The sequence below is a fragment of the Taudactylus pleione genome, unplaced genomic scaffold, assembly GCF_031769625.1.
Source record: "Taudactylus pleione unplaced genomic scaffold, aTauple2 ptg000270l, whole genome shotgun sequence".
Taxonomy (NCBI): domain Eukaryota; kingdom Metazoa; phylum Chordata; class Amphibia; order Anura; family Myobatrachidae; genus Taudactylus; species Taudactylus pleione.
The window spans coordinates 3,367,668-3,382,661 of record NW_028284672.1 but is presented as its reverse complement, the minus strand read 5'-3'; positions in this window follow the sequence as shown (position 1 = coordinate 3,382,661).

Sequence of the window (14,994 nt, the reverse complement as noted above, 5' to 3'; positions counted from 1 at the left end):
ACGTCACTTGGTCATTTTATAGTCAGAACTGCTCGCAAGATTGCGGTAGGTAAAACCAACCACAAGAATAGCGAGCAGTTCATACGCTGGTCGATGTACTCGATTAATCTAATAAATAGCGGACATGACGTAGGATGCGAGCGGCCAGGCGGCGTATTTTTCAAAAAAACGACCGCATGTTTTGTTCGCTCGTTCAGACCTAGAGGCGTGAATAGACCGCAAAGAGTGAATGGTTCATTTGAATAGCCACCCCTTTTTTCTGAACGAGCGAGCGCAAATAGCGTCCGGCTCTGAATCAGGCCCTAAGAGAATACAAATTTAAGGGCTTGGAGTAGTTTTTCATGAAAAGTTAAAACGGCTCCAAAATCCCTGTTTATATATTATTTTAGTACCACTTAAAGATATCAGTGTGAAAACACTAGTTTTCACATTATTTTAGCAAAAAAAGACTGATAAATAGGCTCCCATAGGTATTATACTTTACTCATAAAACATAAACAATAGTACATTAAATACATATAAAATATTATATAATTTTTTTATTTATTACGTTATTTATATAGTACACACATATTCTGCAGCGCTTTACAGAGAATATTTGGCCACTCACATTAGTCCTTGGCCCTGTAGAGCTAAATTGAATTGTGTGCACTGTGGCTGCACGTGCATCAACATAGGAGCAGCGCCAAGCGTGCGCCTGTGTCCCATAAGTAAAAGGCCGGCTGGCTTGTCCGTTAAAGGGTGCTGTAACCCCAAAAGGGCACTCCAAACAAAATAAAAAAATATATTTTTTTGTGTTCCCTATCACATGCGCACACACATACTAGGGTTAATTTGTGTTGGGAGCCAATTAAAGTACCAGTATATTTTTTGGAGTGTGGGAGGAAGCCGGAGCACCTGGAGGAAACCCACGGAAACACAGGGTGAATATACGAACTCTGCACATGGTGGGAATCAAACCCATGACCTCAGTACTGTGAGGCAGTAATGCTAACCATTACACCATCTGTGCTGCCCGTATAATAAGGCAGAGTTACACAAATTGAATGTTAACAAAAAAGGTTTCATTTCTATTATTATAATAAATATTTTACATGTATTTAATTTACTAATGTGTATGTTTTATGAGTAAACTATATTACTCTTAGGGGTATATTTACTAAAGTGAGAGTTTTTAGAAGTGGAGATGTTGCCTATAGCAACCAATCAGATTCTAGCTATTATCTTCTAGAAGGTGCTAGTTAAATGTTATCTGATTGGTTGCTATGGACAACATCTCCATTTCTCAAAACTCTTACTTTAGTAAATAAACCCCTTAATGTTTAAAACTGGACTCGTGTTGCTTGATTTATAGCAACACCAGCGCCTTATACATTCTTTTTCATAATGAATAGGTCCTTAAGACACCATAACTATGATAATCTATGACATCAGCACCAGGAACGTGCTATAGTTACAGTAATGCTGCTAATAAGGACTCATGCATTATGGGACTGATTAGGATTCGGATGTGATGTGAAAAGCGGGTGGATCTCACAGATATCTGCATACTGCGCATGCACTTTAGAAAGAAGTTGTTGGCTGTGAATGTGTCAGACAAGGCGGACGTACATGTACAAAGTTTGCAAGTCAGTACGGATTGATCAGTGCATTGATGGAGCACTATACGGTAGGTTTTTGCATTAGCATACAGTAAGCAAGCTGCTTCGGCTATATGGAAAAATGTCCGCTCCTGACTCAATATCAGTCCCTATATTTGCATGAAGCTGTGAGCGTAAATTGAGTTCTATTTCAGAGCTTTTTCCATGTAGTGGAACACGGCTGATTTAAGTGATACATTTAGACCTAATTACACAATTACCTGATTATATGGCTTTGCTAATAACAGAAACATTTTTAGCACAAACTCGCTGCCCTCTCTTTTTTTATAACCAAAAATCCAAATGACTCAGCTCCCCTCCGCCTCCCTAAATTGGGCTGAATTCTCCCCTAGACAGGGCTTGTGGAGATCCGATGCATTTTGTGCTGACACTTCATTAGAAGGTAATTGTTTAATTAGTATGAAATCTGTCTTTCTGGGAAGTGGTGCTATCAGCAGCATATGGTATACTATGCATTAATGAAGCATGAATTTAGGACATCAGAGGTTCCTGAGCAGCCCCGTCACCTCTGTGGACCTTTCTGAAATGCCCGATTGTGCATGCATCTGGCTTGGCAGACACTTTTTACGTCTCCTAATAATCTTTCAGCTACAGGTTATTTTATAGGGTCATATTCTGAGATAAACTTGATTTCACCTCATGTATCTGGGGGAGTTGTGTTCTACTCAATATTACTTAGTGTATAGAACATTGCAGCATAAATAATGGGCCTGTATTGCTGCAAAGGGAAGTACGCTTACTGGAGCTTTGTGCATTTCATATTTTAGCAGCTCACATACCATAGAAACAATGGGGTCTGCTTTTGCGATTGAAAACAGGGGATATCTCTTATATCAGCTGCAGACAGCCACTATTGCATTCTGGGGATTTCCTGCAAGATCCAACATACTTCACTTTATTTACAATCATGATTTTAACCATTTGTTTTGGATGCAAAATGTACATTCTAATCTATTTTTCAATATACAGTAACTTAAAAACCCTCTGTAATACAGCAGATACTATTATATAGATAATATATGAAGAAATCATTGTCAGTGGTGAATTCAAAATCAGTTATTTACAAGTGGTTCACTAGTACTGGCATCTTTAACTCTGTGACGATCTGCTTCTGTTCTCAATTCTACAAACATGCCCTTGAGTTAATCCACCCCTCACATTCCCCGTGATACCTCTCCAGTAGGCAGCACAGTGAAGGGGGAAGTGTCAGATTCATGCAAATCTACATAGGGCTTATCAGGAGTTTTCTGGTTAGGCTGCTGGGGGCCTTCTGATGCCTCCAGCAAGCTAAATAGTAAGGAAGTGGTTTACATTTAGTTAAATGGTTAAATGCTAAAAGCTGTTTCTTTATCTGTGTTATTGTGCAAGACTCAGACTAAATAACATCACATGCCTCTTAATTGTGTATTATGCTACATGACTAATCTGTCTGAATACACATTCCATGATAGCTACCTAACAGGAGTGGGTATGGGATGCCGGCGCTCGGGATCCTGGTGGTCAGAATCCCGATGCCAGCATCCCGACGGGTACAATACAGACACTTGTCAGTCAGTATTCTAACCCTCCCTCCCTGGTGCCTGACCCTAACCTCCCCCCTAGTGCCTAAACCTATCCTCCCCCTCCCCGCACCCTATACCTTACCCTCCCCCTTAGTTCCTGACCCTAACCCTCCCCCTAGTTCCTTACCCAAACTCTAACTCTCCCCCCAACCCTGCTACTTACCTTCGGGATTCTGGTGGTCGGGATTCTGACAAGTGTCGGGATTCCAGCGCTGGCGTTCTGAGTCCCATCGGTTGGGATATTGACTGCATCCCATCTAACAGGACAGCAGGAGCTCTTAAAGCTCAGTGCAAGGTAAAATACTTTATATTTAACAGTCCCATTCTATTTAGCTCATCCTAATCATTCTGCTTGCTTACCTTGGTAAGGCCTGTAGTGATATCACTGTATAGTTGGAAATCTCTGACCCAGAGATACACCCACAGACGCAAAGAACATATGCATGCCGCATATCATTTTAATCAGAAGAAGCTGCTTGTGCTATTTATTCACATCGTTGTGCGAATAAGACGCATTTGAAGGTAAAAATATTCACGAAAAGATGCTCTGTGCTACTGAGTTATGCAAAAGCATGGCGCGAGTAGAAGGGCCAGGAGGCTAGATGTATGTGGACCCATCTGTATGTACTCTACAATGGCTTCTTACACCTTACGTGGCTACTGGTTTGTAGTACCTTTCCTCCCAACATTATAATATAAACACGGAGTTAGTAAGAACCACAAACAGAAGTAAAGATAAGGAAAAAGGAAAAGGGAGGGAGGGACAAACACCATCCAGAAAGATGGCTGCCAACTAAACACCAGCCTTATAATGCACCCATATAGCCACTCCCTAGAGCTCTCAGAGCCAAATCCAACCAATCAGAAATCAATTCTAAACCTAATCTACCTAGCAATAATTGACAAAATTCTAACCAATTACAATAGCATTAACTTTATACAGCTCTCCTCTCATGTTCTCAAGGCCAATGCGGCCTCCCCTCTGCCTCAGCCGTATAGCACTGTAGGATGTCACACCTTGCATCCCCTGATCGACCGGTTTTGCAGTACGATCAGGAGCTGCAATGTATGACCCCATGGTACCGAGCCTTGTATGACATCAGGCCCATACACAGTGTGATGTTGCCAAATCGCACCAATCAGTCGGATCGGCTGTATTATCGCACCGTTTATGGGCCACTTAAGTGGACATTTGGACTATTTTGCTATGATTCCCCTGTTACTGTATGTGAAACTTTTCTTTTACATTGAAATAGAAATGTGTTTGTCAGCCAAAGTCTAATAAAGAAGCACAAAATGGTTACATTTAAAAGTATAGGCACTGACTTACACTGTAATACAGATTTCAAATTATTTTGCAACATAAAGTGCAGCTAAAACTGCATATTTATAAACCTTTATCTCAATTCACTAATCATATTCTGCAAAATATATTTTTTTTTCTTGCATTGCTCTGCAAACCTAGGGCCTGACTCAGAGAATTTCGCAAACCCAATAGTTTGCTTACATCTCTGATTGTTGGGGGCCTGCACTGTGCCCCCAAACATGGCTGACATGCTGCAACCATTTGTGGGTGGAGCGGAGAAGTGGTTGGCCTGCATTTCCATAAATGGAGGCATGTCACCCCTGTTTTCTGGAAGTTTCATCTTACTCAGATGGGTGAATACTGCGATGCAGCACTTGTAGTGCAGACCCCAGTGAATGCTGCGGCAATATGTGTGTTTCAGCAGCCAATGAGAGTCAGACAGACTGTCATTGGCTGCTGCGCCCACTGCCAGACCGGGCTGGAGCTCACTCATGAGCTCCGCCTTCTGGCTCTTGCAGTGGGTGATGTCCAATTAACAGGCACCGCAATGGGCACTAGATTTGTTCCTAGTTATGTAAATTTGTTTATGGGTTACTGGGAATTAGAAGCAGTATGGTCCCAGAACCCTTTTGGAGCGAACCTAGTGTCCTTCATGCAGTGCATAGATGACATTTTTTTTATTTGGAAGTTTGGATAAGCCAGTAATCTTCTTTGTCAGACCTTTTGGAAATTGCAATCATCTTTCCCATAAACAAAATGGATATGAGTAGAACACCGGGAAATATCATCTCTTCCGGGAGAGTGAAATGAAAGAAAAAAGTAAACAGGAAGTATAAGGTTATGTAATTTCCGGTGCGCGGGAGATCGGAGGAATTGGAACACAAACCAGAAGTGAGCAGTATGCCATCCAAGCCTGAAGAAGGAGAGATAGCTCCAAAAACATAGTTTGGACGGCATGCTGAATGATTTTATCTGGACCTGATTGCAACCTGCTCATTACTTGAACATTTGCGGTGGTGCCGTGGTTTGATACCCGGGACCTGACTGTTATTCCAGCCCACCGCAACCATCTGAGAAGGGTGAGAGACTTGTAACAGCAGGCATCCATACATGTATACATCCCTAAGGGGAAATATTTATGTGTTATTGTTTGTTTTATGGTATTGTGAATAAAATATTGTTACATTTTACCTATTTGGCATCCTTTTGAGCTTCCTCGGTGCCCATACCTTCCACATATTTTGTCTTACTGTTGTCGTAGAGGATGTGGTGTCCCTTTCTGTAGAAGGAAGGCTGCCTTGGAAACCTAAGTTATTGCGCACCTGTTTGAGAATAACTTGCTTTTATGTATTGCTACGTAAACACCACCAATTTTTTGTCTGGGTGCAGCAATGATGTTTTCATATAGAGAAACTAGAAATGATATTATGAAAGAAGTTATTTCTCTACAAGAGAAACATGATTTAAATGTTTATGATGAAGATCTCACCACCCTTATAGAAAAATTAGAGAAACTTATGATAAAAGAAAATCGTTTATGGTGGGAGGTTGTCACTCTGGAACATTATTATGTTAATGAAAGTGCAAGAGAGAGTTTTAAGGAAGATTGGGATTGTATCCTTCATAAATGTTCCCTTGCACTTGTAGAACTCATTTTAAAAGAGAGACAAAGAGATGTTGGAGAACTTAATTGTGAAATCGATACCTTGAAAATTCTTGTAGAACCATTTAAGGATTCATAGAGTAAGTAATAAATAGAGACAAGGAAATCATGGGAAACTTAGAGAAGAACACCAGGGAATTAAAAACAAAAAAACTAAAGAAATTCCACAGAGACATGAGGATTCCCACAATTCATAGTGTGGAAAAAGTCAACCATGTATATAAAAAGAAATATTTATCCTTCCAGAATCAAACCTATATCACCCCACACTATAGTAAGATGCAAGACAGATCCCATATGGGATATAGGGGAGAACAGTGTATATGGAAACCTTCTTTTAGAAAGAGAGAATGGAGACGATCATATCAAAGAGACACTAATTTTCAGTTCGCTATGCCCTATCATAGGGAAAGATGTTTTTTTTAGGAAGATTTTAATATCCCAATAAAAAATCATTTTGAACCTTTAAGAATAGAAAATAGATCACCACAAGAAGGACGAAAGCCTTTTTTTAAGGTGGGAGGTGTAGTCCCCAAGAAAGGATTAGAAGCATCGGATCAGAGTATGGGAGGAAAAACAGTAAAGTTAAATGCATTTCCTAAAAAAACGATTAGAGAGAAGAGAGGAGGAAGAGAGGGTAACCAAAATAATAATAAGAAAAATGGTAAAAAAGGTAATACTATAATGGAAATTAATCAAAGTGATCATGGGGAGGATCCTATTAGGGGAAAAATATTTAACTTAAGTGATCATGAATTATCTATAGAAGAAAAAAAAATTCTTGATAAAGGATTGAAGTTTGCGCCCACTGCCAATATTAATCCTTTTGAAATTTACACAGACTTACAAAAATTCATCAGGAGATTAGTATTAAATATTTTTTATGATGAAAGAGAACCCTAATATGGATTCAACAGAGGAAATTAAAACAGTATTTAAACCCAAATCCCAGTTTTATCCAAAACATATTAAAGGGAAAAATGTGGATTGTTTTAATTCTTTGGTCACTAGGGAATTTGGAAATATGGGAAATACAAAAAGAAAAAATCTAACCAAAAAAGAATGGGAAGCCATTCAAACCCTTCAAAAAAATTATAATCTTATCATCAAACCAGCGGATAAGGGGGGGTGTGTGGTGGTGATGAATAAAGGCTTCTACATAGATTAAATATATAGACAGTTAGCAGACCAATTGACATATAAAAACTTAAAGGCGATCCTACATTAAGCATTGTTAAATATCTGATGGAATTGACAAAAAAGGCGGGAGACAAAGGGGTGTTAATAAAGGAAGAAGTAGATTACATCAACATACCTAATCCATCCACCCCTACCATCTATGTCTTACCCAAAATTCATAAACATCTAACTCAACCACCCGGACGCCCTATCATAACCGGATACAAATAGTATTGCATCCAACCTCTCAGCCATGATTGATTATTATGTCCAACCCCTGGTTTCAAAAACTAAATCTTTTTTGAAAGACACGGGGGATATTTTAAGAAAGTTGGAAACTGTAAAATGGGGTTCAGATTGTATTTTAATCAGTGGAGATGTAAGTAGTCTTTACACCATCATAGAATGGAAAAATGGAAGTGAGGCTCTAAAGTTCTTTTTAAACATGAGTGATTATTCAGAAGATTTAAAGGATTTTATTATTGATGCTATTAATTTAATTTTAAGGAATAATGACTTTTATTTTAATGGGTCTTTTTATCTCCAGATGAAGGGGACAGCAATGGGTACCAGGTTTGCCCCCAGTTATGCCAATTTGTATATGGCCTACTGGGAAATTTCCACCATTGACCCTTTATTGTAGGAAGGGGCAAACCTGGTGTGCTGGTGTTTTATTGAATACATTTTTTGTATATGGAGAGGAACTTAGGAATCTTTAAAAATATTTTGTTATTCTCTTAACTCCAACTCTTTTAACCTTTTATAACCTTCAACCAGAGTAATATAGAATTAGTATTTTTAGATTTAGTTATTTATATTGAAAATCTTGCTATATGCACAAAAACACATAGGAAAAATACAGATTCCAACTCCTATAAAGACTTAGACAGTGAACACAACAGAAGATGGTTAGAGAACATCCCTTTGGGCAATATAAGAGTTTAAAAAGAAATTGTAACAATGAGGTTGTTCTACAAAAACAAATAGATGAAATTACATCATGGTTCAAACAAAAAGGTTATCCCAACCATACATTAGAAAAAGCAAAGAATAAGGTGATGGATATAGAAAGAAAATATTTAGTAAAGGAGAAACAAAAGGGAAATTAAATCAGAGATTCATCATTCCAATGGGCATTCATTACAGAGTATGGGGCCCACCATAAAGAAATAGGTCAAATCATAAAATGAAATTGGAGGATTTTAAAAGGTGATCTAATCATAGGAGATACATTACTGGATAGACCACATTTCATTTATAGAAAAGCTCCCTCTCTAAAGAAGTTATTGGTAAAGAGCACATTGGAAAATGATAGAACTCCAAGTGAAAGGAACCTAGGCTTTCATCGGTGTGGCTCGTGTCTTATGTGCAAAACCACATCTAAGAAAGACATAGAAAGAAATACCACTGTATTTCAAGTAAAAGGAAGAAAATATAAAATAAAAAATGTCATCACCTGCCATTCTAACAATATTATTTATTTGACTGAAGGTCAGTGTAATAAGATTTATATCGAAAAAACATCAAGAAGTTTAAAAATAAAGACCTCAGAACACATTTATAATATAAGGAAAGGGCTCAACACCCACCCTTTTTCAGAAAATTTTTCATCCATACATGTATACATCCGTAAGGGGAAATATTTCTTTGTTATTGTTTGTTTTTTGGTATTATGAATACAATCTTGTTAAATTTGACCTATTTGGCATCCTTTTGGGCTTCCTCAGTGCCCATGCCTTCCACATATTTTGTCTTACTGTTGTTGTAGGGGATGTGATGTCCCTTTCTGTAGAAGGAAGGCTGCCTTGGAAACCTAAGTTATTGCACACCTGTTTGAGAATAACTTGCTTTTTGTTTATTTGTAAAGGGGGTAAAGAACTTTTAGAAACTTTTTTCAACCATCTTAACTTGAATCAATACAATATTTAATTAACTTATGATTATAGTGAGGATAATATACATTTGTTGGATATTATGATATATATTGCAGATAACAATATCTGTACAAAAAAATTATACAAAACCAACAGACTCTGGAACCTATATATGGACCACCAGCTGTCATCATGATAGCTGGATTAATACAATTCCAAATGGACAGATCATGAGACTAAAAAGAAACTGTACGGATACAAAGGTTTTTGACATACAAGTAACAGACATGAAAAAGAGGTATGTGGCTTGTGGATATCAGGAATCTTCACTTGATAACACAATTAAAAGAGTAGAAAAAATAGAAAGAAAGGAATTACTTAAATCCAAAGCCAAAAGAAACCAAAATGAAAAATATCAATGGGCTTTTATTACAGTTTACTAGCCAATATAAAAGCATTGAGAATGTACTTAAAAAACATTGGTCACTTTTGAAAAAGGACCCAGTTATTGGCACTCTGGTTCCGGCGAAACCAATACATATTTATCAGAAAGCTCCGAGCCTAAGAACCAAACTTGTCTCCAGTGCCTTACAAACTTCATCTATTGCCACTAGAACCGCATCAAAAGGTTTCTTTAGATGCGGCAGTTGCATAGGATGTAAAATGTGAATTATAATGGCACCAGAAAATTTGAGAAAATCTTTATTAATAATAATGAAGTCTGTATAACTGATTATATCATATGATAAAATAAAAAATGTATCTACTGTATACAGTGTCCTTGTAACAAATTTTATATAGGCAGAACTTCCAGACAATTACGTATACAGTACATATTGGAGAAGATGTTAGAAATATAAAAAAGGGAGTAGAAACACATGCACTATCAATGCACTTTAAGGAAGCCCATAATTGTTCAGTAACACACATTAAGAGCTTCGTAGGCTTAAAAACTATAAAAGGGAATAAAATGTGCCCCAATATAGTGAAGCGATTAGCAAAGGCCGAGATCAATTGCATTTATCAATTCAAAACTTTGATTCCAAATGGTCTTAGTAAGGACTTCAAATTGAAATGGTTCCTTTAAGCACAGATCTGTTTAACAGTGCATTCAATTTTGCATATGTTTTATGTATTGTTACCCTTTTAAAATATGTTTAGTAATTTGGGAATTTTTATTTTTTTTATAGAGCAAGTCCTGGTTCCGCTATTTATGGATTCCGCTGTATAAGGACCATTATTGTCATAAGGATAAGCACATCGTCTGAAGAAAATTAATTAATAAATTTATAATGTCCTAAAAACAGATAACGTCTTCCGAATGTTTCCTGATGTATTATAATTTATATATATATATATATATATATAAGAAATGTTTTTATGTGACATGCCCCTATTTAATTTTGTCCTGTTTTTATATCTTTTATTTCCTATGATAGGAAGTTTCAAGGACTAAGTTCGTTTTAGACCATTGAGGAGAACATGTGTTAAGTACAGAGACATGTTAAATGGATAGCCAGGTTTTCGCATGGCCATGTTGTTTACATCCGGTTGCCTTAGTAACAGGTCAGACGCACATGGAGCCTGTTCAGTGTTATTTCATTATTGGCTTCTATATGCTGGTGGTTATTAGTCTGAGGGCTCCGGGACAATTGAGTGGTCCCGCTCATTACTCCGGTGTCCTAAAGTTTACCCCCAACCTATTTTATTTAATAGCTCGTCTCCATGGCAACGCAGCTAGTGCGGACCGGAAGGTGATCCTTCTGGTGACGTCCAAGTCATTCTCCACCCCTTGGGTAATATGCAAGGGGTTTCCACGGAGACACTGGAACGCACGCTAGATACTTCATGCATGCACGTCATTTCCGCACAAACCGGAAGTGTAACAATATTACGATTTTAACATTTTTTTCGAGGCCTGTTTTATAGTACTACTAAAACTAGATCTTCAGAAACATAGTCCTATATAGTACCTTCTGGATTTGTATTTTGTCTGTGTATTAAGCCTTTATATATATATCCGGCTGGTAATAATGATGTCATCGCAAGTTGAACCATGATTGGTGCTCTCCTAGTTAAATACCACAATCCAACAAAGCACCCACATGTCTTGATAAATGCCCAGGATTGGGCTGAAATGCATTGACATGTTTTTTTGGATGCTGTGGACTTTTGCTTTTAACTACCATAGGTAAACTATTTTGGTTTTCTTTTTGTCTTATTGTATATTTGTTTTTGTAGATATATGTCCATATCCCATATATGGGATTTTATGTATTCGAATAAAAATCTCTATTGCATCATATACACATATTGGAGCATACTTTTTTTAATCTTTTTTCGGGGGAAATATTATATCCTGAGTTTCAAGGAATATATGGTGGAGTTAACAAACGCCTTTGTTGGTAAAGATACCTTGATGTGAAAGAAAATGCTTGACAAATTGTGAGTGAGGTACGCTTAATCAGTTGATATTGAAGTTACCGTATCATTAAAGAAACCTTTACACACTTGCTCTTGACTTCCCTTTATGTGAGTGAGGTATGCTAATTAGTCTGTAAAAGGTTGGGTGACAGTACAAGCACGTAATTAACTGTAGCAGCTGAAAAGAAACCTTTATATGTACGTACAATTGGTGTTACATTGTGAGTGGGGTACGCATATACATAGTACCGATACACCAAACCGCACTTTATATGGAATTTCATCTGATGGATTGGATTTTCTCTGTTTGTATTACTTCTTCCATGTGAACTGTACCTGTAATGGAGTGATTCACCATCAATAGAAGGAGAAGAATTATTTGTGGATACTGTTCACTTGAAAAAGGAACGTATTGTATATCTATGTATTTGTATTTCTTCACATACCAACATAGCGCCATTCTTGTATGAACGGTATCTACTCTTAATTTTGATGGGAGAGACATCATGACGTCTCTCCCTAAGTACCGAGAGGGAGGAAGGAGGAGCAGACTGTGGCGGGCGCGGCAGGAGCGGGGATTCAGTTAAGTCAGTGTTTTCTGCTTTGTATGTGTATGTCTGTGTGTGTTATGTTTTGGGCACTACTGGCACTGTATCACTACTGGGGGCACTGAATAGGGAGGACCACTACATGGGGTACTGTATAAGGGGCACTGCATAGGGGGGATCACTCCTGAAGGCCTGCATAAGGGAGATCACTAATGGGGGCACTGTATAAGGGGCACTAATGGGGGCCAGCATAAGGGGGACCACTACTGGGGGCACTGCATAGGGGGCACAGTATAAGGGGCACTGCATTAAGGTGCATATGGAAAAGAATGTTCCCAGAGTGATGCACTTAGGAGGGAGGAGGCTCCATTTTTCAACTTGCCCTTATCTCCAAATACCCTAGTTACGCCACTGTGTATGGCAGAACCAAAGCTGATTTTGCACTGTGTCTCAGTCACTTTACCATGCACAAATGAACAGAGTATTTTATGCTACCATAAATGATGCATCAAGTGGCACACTTCTCACCTTACAGTATATGCAAACTATACTGTATTGTGACTTTAATCCTTACTAAATCAACCATCTTGGCAGAAACTACTAATTTAGACTTTTGCAGATAGAAACTTTGACTGTGTACATTTTTCTGCTCCCTGATACACGAGTGATAAAAGTCACACTCCTTATGGTGTTTCTGTGTAGGACTGAACTCACACATGTGACAACCCCTGCTGGAGATCTTAGCGATGAACACTTGTTTGATAGCGCTGTTTGTGTCCCTCAATAAACCAGCAGCCAATTAGAGTGCATTTATTAGTAAACTCCAGTTGGCTGAACTTGGTCATTGAAGATAAATAAATAGCTCTGTCATTTGTTACTCTGCCTGCTTTTCCTCAGTTACCTCTCTAGCAGGTAGAGATATGCGCTGACCCTCATGTTTTTGGTTTTGGATCTGGTTAATTTATTTTTTTAAATGATAAAAAGTTTTAAAAAACAGCTAAAATTTTTGCAATCCAAAACCCGAAATTCGGATTTAAAATCTGAATCTCGGACCGCTGGAAGATTAGAACCACAAGTCTGATTTATACGGATCCCCTCAGGAGATTAGAATCGCTACTCGGATCTGTCCGGATTCACGAATATTCGGGTGGATTTGTATTACTGGAGATCCGAACCGCACAACTCTACTAGCAGGTAATGTTATATGTCTGGCCCTGAGTAATATTATATAACTGCTATTATGGTACATATCAATTATAAAGAAATATTATTGATAAAAAAAAGTAGTAAAATCCGGAATGTTCGGACCAACAAGATTTATTCATTAGGGCAATTTTTTTTTTGAAAGCTCAACTTAACGCAGCAGGGCACCATTAATGATATTGCCCTAGTGCATCAGGCCCTTTATTTTGAAACAAACTAGGGATCCAATCATTTGGTTATGATGCATTCCATCAGATGGTGAACTTTAAAAAGTCAATTTACAAGCATCTCTGTTGTGCTGTTGACTAATTAATTACTTAGAAATAGATAAAGTATTACTTTTAATGGTTTTACTGTTGTTTAGAAATGAGGCAATGTAATATTGTCAAGTCGAAATAGCTAGGATTAATATTTTATTTGTTTTTTGGCACAATGGCGGCCTGGCATCAACTTCCATTATAGAGTGTGAACCCAGCTTTAAATTCCCTATACATGAGCGGACTAAGACACCAGACGCTCGTGCTGAGCACCTGGATCACATAAAAAGTTCATTAGTACACTTGGCCGATAACCACACTTCCTGGCAGACTGCAGTCCTTCACCTACTGGATGGATACTTGATCACTGCTGGATGGATACTTCTTAGATGTTGACTGGGATTGCTGATATTGTTGCCCCTATACATACACAACTTTGGGGACAATTTGGTTTAAAATGGCCAAAGTGTTTGACCAAATTGTTACGAGGATGGACAAATATAGGGTCTGATTCAGAGTTGTACTCTATTGAACAGCGGCTGCAACTTTGTACGCAGCGTCTGTGCAATAATAGGCAGCATTAGGCATCTTGTGTAAATAGGCACCTCCTGTCAGCTCCTGTGGTCCGCTGCTGCATCCGTGGAAACAGCCTTTGGATCGCTTGCGTGAACATTAGCCATTTGAGTAACCCTCAAGTTACTGAGGATGGCCATAAAGCTGCATCAGAAGATACACTGGCCTTGGGAGGCCCAGAAAACGAGGCCAACATACTGGCCTTCATAGCCCCTTTCCCATCCCAAAAGCCCACAGCATGTCAATCATCCACAGACACAGATTGTCACATGCTCAGTACAGATCATGTGCCAATCGGCAACCATCAGAGTTGTATGTAAATCATCGGGTTTGCATACAACTGTGGATCGGCCCATAGACCTTACCTAACACTGATGGAAAGACAGTACATCCTAGAGAGCAGATAATGTGTACAACAGATTACATGCATGCTAAAATATACTCCTGCCAACTGATTATTCCCCATCCACATCATTAAGGTGTTTGCTTACAAATGGAAAATGAACACTAATTACTAAGCCTCATTATTGCTCCTTTTCCTATCAGATGGGCAGATCACAGGTGACGAGGTACACATTGGGGCTCTACAGTACATAATTGAAGAACACTTTTAAACATTAGATAGTAATGTTTTATTATGTACTATAAATAATCTCACCAGTTTATCAGGTTTTATTAACTGAACCACTTGCAGCTACCGTGAAAAGCGCTCTACTGTAGCTCAGCTACCAAATGTACGATGAT